Source organism: Rhinoderma darwinii, chromosome 4 (assembly GCF_050947455.1).
Source record: "Rhinoderma darwinii isolate aRhiDar2 chromosome 4, aRhiDar2.hap1, whole genome shotgun sequence".
NCBI lineage: Eukaryota > Metazoa > Chordata > Amphibia > Anura > Rhinodermatidae > Rhinoderma > Rhinoderma darwinii.
Genome location: NC_134690.1, coordinates 22,188,115 through 22,196,683, shown reverse-complemented (window position 1 = coordinate 22,196,683; position 8,569 = coordinate 22,188,115).

The window sequence follows — 8,569 nt, the reverse complement described above, 5'->3', positions numbered from 1 at the left end:
AAAAAAGGAGGTTTTTACTATGATTTGGACAAGTTCGGCGGGCCGGATTAAAAAGCCTAACGGGCCGTATGTGGCCCGCGGGCCGTAGTTTGCCCATGTCTGCTCTAGTGGATAGAGCTGAAACGTCGCACTTAGGGATAGATAGATAGATAGATAGATAGATAGATAGATAGATAGATAGATAGATAGATAGATAGATAGATAGATAGATAGATAGATAATAGATGGATAGATAGATAGATAGATAGATAGATAGATAGATAGATAGATAGAAAGATAGATAGATAGATAGATAGATAGATAGATAGATAGATAGATAGATAGATAGATAGATAGATAGATAGATAGATAGATGATAGATAGATAGATAGATAGATAGATAGATAGATAGATAGATAGATAGATAGATAGATAGATAGATAGATAGATAGATAGATAATAGATGGATAGATAGATAGATAGATAGATAGATAGATAGATAGATAGATAGATAGATAGATAGATAGATAGATAGATAGATAGATAGATAGATAGATAATAGATGGATAGATAGATAGATAGATAGATAGATAGATAGATAGATAGATAGATAGATAGATAGATAGATATTAGATAGATAGATAGATAGATAGATAGATAGATAGATAGATAGATAGATAGATAGATAGATAGATAGATAGATAGATAGATATGAAATGCACATTTTTCTCTTCCACGATGTTCAAGGGTTCGAGGTTGAAACCCAAGGAGAAGAAGCTCAACTGGCCCCTTCTGCATACATATATATATATTTTTTATTATTATTTTATTTAAGCTATATACTGTACAGTAAGTGATTATAATATACCTATGGCAAATTGTTGTCTCTATATAGAATGGTATTAGGCAGATTTGACGTAAGTTCTGTACACATAAGCAGAAATGTATTAACACTAAACCAAAGTATTCTGGCGAAAAAAGTATAACATTTTGTTGCATTTCTCTTTTGCGCACAAATTTGCAACTTTTTAAACTGTTTTAAAAAGTGGGCGTGGCTGTAAAAAAAAAAGGGGGCTGGGTCACCAGATGCCCCCCGAAAATGGTCAAATGCGCCAGTGAATCAAATTCCTCTAGCTATGATCTGGCGTCGATTATCGCCATAATTTAAACCGAGTAAATCTACGCCGGCTCATAGCTGGAGTAGGTTTGACTCTCTGGCATGGACTGTCAGAGATGCGTATAACCTATTAGGATGTGTACACCTCTTTATCCCAACGTATATCAGCCTAGCAGGTTCCAGAGAAGTACTCTTGAGGCATTTTTCTGCTATGTTTTGCCCTGTGGATACATTTGGTGTTTCTTTGGAGCTTTCCTATTACTTTCGCCGAACGTACAGATGTAGCCAAGTTTATCTTGACTCTGATAACTTACTGCAGCGTGATATCACCCAACAAAAGTTATGGAAAAGTCATTGAAAAAGTCAAGTTACGGTTTTTGCCACTGTATTTAGTGCGATAAAAGTCAAGACAAAGATGGCTACATCTGTAATGAAAAACCGGTATGTGAACGCAGCCTTACGCGGTTCACTGATTGTAAAGAACTCCTTCTTCTGCGACATTATGTGAAGGTGTTTATACTGTTCCTTATGTGAGAATCCATGTGAGATGTGTCTGGTGCTTAATCCAGTTTAATCCTTATAGAGTGGCGGCGTCTAAGTGAAAGGGCGCCGGCTTATGAAGCAAATGTTTGTCTTTTATATTAACAAGCCGTCCTCAGAACGCCTGAAAATCCCGGTACAGTATAATCTATCAGTCAATTCTTAGGCCTCATGCACACAACCGTATTTTCACGATCGCGATTTATCCCCATTTTTCCTATGGCCGCATGCACACCACTGTGATTTACACGGAACGGTGCGGGGGCCGCAATTCCGGACCACAAAATTCAGGGCAAGTTTTTACCAATACTGATGAATTGTTGTGGATCTGTGAGTCCGGATGACACACGGATGCACAAGGGATTTTTCGGTCCGGTGGACCGCTACGAACCCGTGGATTTGCGGACTGCAAAACCAATGCAGTCGTGTGTATGACGCCCTACAGGAGATGTACAGTGTGATATTGTACTTGTAAGAAATATAACATCTATTGAGAAAATATATGCAAATGTGTATTATTTATGTTGTGACCATGTTGTGGTATAGCCCTAGCAGTGGCAATGGGCCCCAGAAGATGAGGGACCCCACTCTATATACTTTCTGTATAAAAAATCTCTCATGATTGACACAAAGGTACACGGCTTGTTACCAAACAGAGATCTGATACACATAGGGTATGTTCACATGGGCTATTTTCAGCCGGTTTTTTCGGGCCGTAAACTCCCCAAAATACGGCTAAAAACAGGGGCTGTTTTCCCTTGAAAACCGCTCCGTATTTACGGCCGTTTTTTGTTAAGCGTGTGAACATAGCCTAATACTGTAACGAGCACCTGTCTGTCCATAACAGAATTTCATCCACTTGAAATAAACAATGAGTTCCTTTTATATGACAGCAAACAGAGATCTTGAAAAACTTGAGAAAATTATGCAGAACGCATATTGGAGAATGGTATAACTTATCATTATACAAAGAATAAGAGTCACTTGCTGAAGCCGGGATACCCCTTTAAGTTGCCGGCTGCACTTTCCTGCCATTTACCCAGCTGGCAAGTACCATACATCATAGTTGGCTCGCTGTGTGATTTAGGACATTAATATCTACTGACATGTTTACATGGATTAAACATACAAGACATTGACAATTAAGAATATATGCAGAAATGTAAACATTTTATTATTAAAGAAAGAAAAAAACACAAAAACACAAAAACATTTCAAGTGTCATGTCTGTCTCGAGAGAAGCTGGAAGTGATCTGACCCAATGACGAGCAACAGACACCCTAAAGCGTGCTCGGCGCGACGCCCCGACAAGAAATTAACCACAAAGAAACTTTCATTGTAAGGCTGGGTTCACACGACCTATTTTCAGACGTAAACGAGGCGTATTATGCCTAGTTTTACGTCTGAAAATGGGGCTACAATACGTCGGCAAACATCTGCCCATTCATTTGAATGGGTTTGCCGACGTACTGTGCAGACGACCTGTTATTTACATATCGTCGTTTGACAGCTGTCAAACGACGATGCGTAAAAATACAGCCTCGTCTAAAGAAGTGCAGGACACTTCTTTGGACGTTTTTGGAGCCGTTTTCTCATAGACTCCAATGAAAACAGCTCCAAAAACGGACGTAAAAAACGCAGCGAAAACGCAGCGAAAAACGCCGCAAAAAACGCAAGTTGCTCAAAAAACTTCTGAAAATCAGGGGCTGTTTTCCCTTGAAAACAGCTCCGTATTTTCTGACGTTTTTGGTCACTACGTGTGCACATACCCTAACTGTAAAAACATGATTTATATGTTAAAATGTGGCAAAGTGTTTGTAGGACAAGCCGCACGGCTAATTAATTCCTTAAGGACCGCCCACCGTCTTTTGACGGCAGGCGGTGCAGGTCCTTCATCTACAGCGATGTCTTTTGGCATCTCTGTAGAAGAGGCTGATGAGAGCTCCTGTTATCGCTCATCCTCTAAGTAGGAACTGTAACTTACATCTCCTGATCTTAAAGCAGCCTCCTGAACACAGCTGGAGTCAGAAAACATTCTGACCCCAACTGTTCTACCCATTGATCGCCGCAGTCTGTGCCTGCAGCATCATCAATGGTGACTCCCCTCTTCGATCGCGCCACTGGAAACCCACTGGAAACCCGGTGATGTGATCAAAGACCGGGAATCCCTCTGCAGTCAGCCCTGGGGACCTAGAAAGGACCCCAGGGCTGTCTGTTCAGTTTGCCTGCTGTTAGGGCACACCATGTCATAGTGACACAGCGTAATGTATTAGTATACAGGAGTATGCTAATACATTATAAATAAAAAATAAAGTTGTAAATAAAGTAATATCTTAATGGAATTTAAAAAATAATGAAACAAAAAATAAATAAAAACGTCCCAAAAATGAAATAGTTATTATTTTACATAAAATATATATTATTGCCCCTACATTACATAAAAACAAAAAACCTACAGTACACATATTAGGTATCTACATGACCGTAATAATCGGAAGAATAGATTTAACGGGTTATTTAGCGTGAAAGGTGAATGGGATAGAAAATATACAAGATAAAACAATGGCGATAATGGCTTTCTCCGATATTATTAACAGCGTAAAAATTAATCATATAACCTATACAGTAAATTTTGTTCTACTCCAAACCGAGTGCAAAAAAAAAAAAAGAAAATACAAGTTCTCCCACATAAAACAAGGCCTTATGAAGCCATAGAGGCAAAAACGCATATTGACATGTCAGAAGTTTGGGTTGGTGCGGGTCCGAGCACTGAGACCCCCACCAATTGCTAGAACGAAGTAGCTGAAGTTCCCGTGTGAGCGCTCAGCTGCTTCGTGTCTGTTCGGCTCTTTCCGAAAAACCGATGTATCGGAGTGCGGGCTCATAGACTTTCTATTGAGTCCATGCACCGATACATTTATTTCCAAAAAAAGCCGAACAGACACGAAGCGGCTGAGCCCTCACACGAGAACTTCAGCTGCTTCGTTCTAGCGAGTGGTGGGGGTCTCCGTGCTCGGACACTGTGCTGGACTCAGTGCTCATTATTGCTCGTTACTCTGAAGTGTCGGCTATAACATACAGCCGACACCGGCATCGTATGGAGCGGGTTCACTCCATGAGTCCGCTCCATACTTCCCTTATCCGACTTTGGCGTATGGATACGTTAAATGACGGGAAGGGGTTAAAAAAGTAATTACAACTAATTTAACATAAGTTTTCTTATTCTCTTATGTAGTACGATATATTAGCGTTTACTGGGGGTATTACTTTTGGTCATCAGATCGCCCACCATTGATGGAGACTTGCCCTGCTCCATAACTGCCCCGCTCAGGAGCTGTCAAGACTTAGTGGGAACATTGCCTATAGTACCGCCAATTTTTTGGGATCCTGCAGCAAACTTTATCCCTCAGGTGCCCCAATTTATGTCAACTCCGGGCATAAACCTTGACACCACATTATTTTGCCCCACATAAATTTTTTCATATTTTTTTTACGGATGAGCTTTTACAATTAATTGTGGACCAGACGAACCTTTATGCGAGGCAGTTTTTGATGGAAAAGCCCGCATGTGGTTATGCAAGGGTCTGGGTTCCTACCAATGTCTGAGAGATAAAAAAAAAATTAGGGCTCATTCTGAATATGGGCATTGTAAAAAAAAACGTCCACCCGTTCTTACTGGGCAGCAAGTCCTATTCATGAAACCCCAGTTTTTTCATCAATAATGTCCCGGAACAGGTATGAGGCATTAATGCGTTTCCTGCATTTTAGTAACAATTTAGAAAGCCTGCCAAGAAGTGATCCCGGGCACGATCACCTTCACAAGCTGAGGCCCTTTATTACTGCGCTAAAATACTAATTCCTAAAATCCTACACTCCTGACGTGAACTTGAGTGTGGATGAATCCCTTGTAAATTTTAAGGGGCGATTGTGTTTTAGGCAGTACATACCATCAAAGAGAGCGAGATATGGCGTAAAGCTATACAAAATATGTGAGAGTAAGACCGGTTACACATGCGGCTTCAATATATATGAGGGCAGAGACCGAGAAATAAATCCCCCAAGATGCCCACAAAACCTTGGTGCCAGTGGAAAAATCGTCTATGACCTTATGCAGCCGTTCCTTCAAAAAGGCTACAGAGTATACACTGACAATTTTTATTCTAGTGTGCCACTTTTCAAAAGTCTTCACGCTGACAAAACAGGGGCCTGTGGGACAGTTCGCAGAAACCGCAAAGGATTGCCACCACAACTTCTCTCAATGCGCCTGGCAAAGGGGGAATCAATTGCTTTCGCAGGTGATGAACTTCTTACACTTAAGTGCAATGGTCGGAGAGAGGTTTTTATGCTGAGCACTAAACATGCTGACACCAAGGTCACTGTCAGAGACAGAGGTGCTACTGCGGACACCAAGGTCACTGTCAGAGAGAGGCGCTACTGCGGACACCAAGGTCACTGTCAGAGACAGAGGCGCTACTGCGGACACCAAGGTCACTGTCAGAGAGAGGCGCTACTGCGGACACCAAGGTCACTGTCAGAGACAGAGGCGCTACTGCGGACACCAAGGTCACTGTCAGAGACAGAGGCGCTACTGCGGACACCAAGGTCACTGTCAGAGAGAGGCGCTACTGCGGACACCAAGGTCACTGTCAGAGACAGAGGCGCTACTGCGGACACCAAGGTCACTGTCAGAGAGAGGCGCTACTGCGGACACCAAGGTCACTGTCAGAGACAGAGGCGCTACTGCGGACACCAAGGACACTGTCAGAGACAGAGGCGCTACTGCGGACACCAAGGTCACTGTCAGAGAGAGGCGCTACTGCGGACACCAAGGTCACTGTCAGAGACAGAGGCGCTACTGCGGACACCAAGGTCACTGTCAGAGACAGAGGTGCTACTGCGGACACCAAGGTCACTGTCAGAGAGAGGCGCTACTGCGGACACCAAGGTCACTGTCAGAGACAGAGGCGCTACTGCGGACACCAAGGTCACTGTCAGAGAGAGGCGCTACTGCGGACACCAAGGTCACTGTCAGAGACAGAGGCACTACTGCGGACACCAAGGTCACTGTCAGAGAGAGGCGCTACTGCGGACACCAAGGTCACTGTCAGAGACAGAGGCGCTACTGCGGACACCAAGGTCACTGTCAGAGACAGAGGTGCTACTGCGGACACCAAGGTCACTGTCAGAGAGAGGCGCTACTGCGGACAGGCAGAAACCGCTCTGTATTACAGAGGACAACAGGTTCATGGGTGGCGTCGACCTTTCAGACCAGGCTCTCCAACCGCATTTGATTAAAAGGAAAACTAGAGCCTGGTACAAGAAAGTGGCAATATATCTGATGCAGGTTTCTACTTTCAAGTCCTATATAATATTCAAAAAGGCCCAGGGAACCATGATATATCTGGAATTCCAAGAAAAAATTATTGAACATCTTTTATTTGAAGGAGAGGAAGTAGGACTCACGGAGCGTCACTTTTTACATCCTGTCCCTGCCACTGAGACGCAAAGGTATCCGCAGAAGAGATGCAGAGTTTGCTGAAAAAATAGCTGAAGAAGGGATACACGTTTTTTTTGCCCTTCAAAACCAGGACTGTGTAATTACCCACGCTTTGAGACCTACCATACAGTAGCAAATTACTGAATTAGGGCTTATTCAGATGAACGTATAATACGTCCGTGCTACGCGCGTGATTTTGGGGCCGTTCAGACGGTCAGTGAATTTCATGCAGCATGTGTCCGCTGCGTAAACCTCACGACGTGTCCTATATTTGCCCGTTTTTCGCACTTCACGCACCCATTGAAGTCAATGGGTGCGTGAAAACTGCGCACGGCACACGGACGCACTTCCGTGTGCTGCACGTGATGCGCGCTACAGTAGTCAAAACTATGAATGAAAACAGAAAAGCACCACGTGCTTTTCTGTTCACAAGCATAAAAACAGAGTGTCATAATGATGGCGGCTGCGCGAAAATCACGCAGCCGCGCATCATATGGTGATGACACACGGAGCTTTTCAGGACCTCTTGCCGCATTTTTTTTGCACGCGCAAAACGCATGTGATCATGTGAATCCGGCCTTAGGGAAAGCCAAAATAGGGAGGGATCCTTATGCGAAAGTGAACCTATCAGAATGATAATTCTGGGTGGGGGGTCTTTACATCTGTAGGGAAAAATGTTTTTTCTTTTTTCATTCTCACTATACCCCTAGATGAATATCTTCAGGTCTGTGATAATACATAGTGTCATAAACATTTTATATATTTTATGTCAGATTTCAACAAAAATCAGAAAAAAACTGAAAGGCCTAGGTACAAACTATACCAATAGGTAAAAACCCTGTGGGGTCTTCTTTCCCAGATTGGGTAATTTTTAAGTGTATTTTTATGATCCGACACCACAGGGCCTCTGCAAAGACTCTCTGGTGCCTAAAAATCAGCTTTGGAAACAGTCATCCTTAGGCCTCATGCACACGACCGTAAAAACTCCCGTTATTACGGGTCGTAATTACGACCCCTAATAACGGGCTCATAGACTTCTATTGGCGACGGGTGCCTTCCCGTTTTCTCACGGGAAGGTGCCCGTGCCGTTGAAAAAGATAGAACATGTCCTATTTCAGGCCGTAATAACGGCACGGACAGTCCATAGAAGTCTATGGAGCTCCCGTAATGACGGGTGGCTACATGTGTGCACCCGTCATTACGGCAGCGTTGCTAAGCGACATCAGTAAATAGTCACTGTCCAGGGAGCTGAAAGAGTTAACTGATAGGCAGTAACTCTTTCAGCACCCTGGACAGTGACTACCGATCAGTATAAACCTGTAAAAAATAAAAATAAAAGACGTTCATACTTACCGGCAACTTCCTGCTTCCTCCAGTCCGGTCTCCCGCCCGTTGCCTTGGTGACGCGTCTCTCTCGACATCCGGCCCGACGTCCT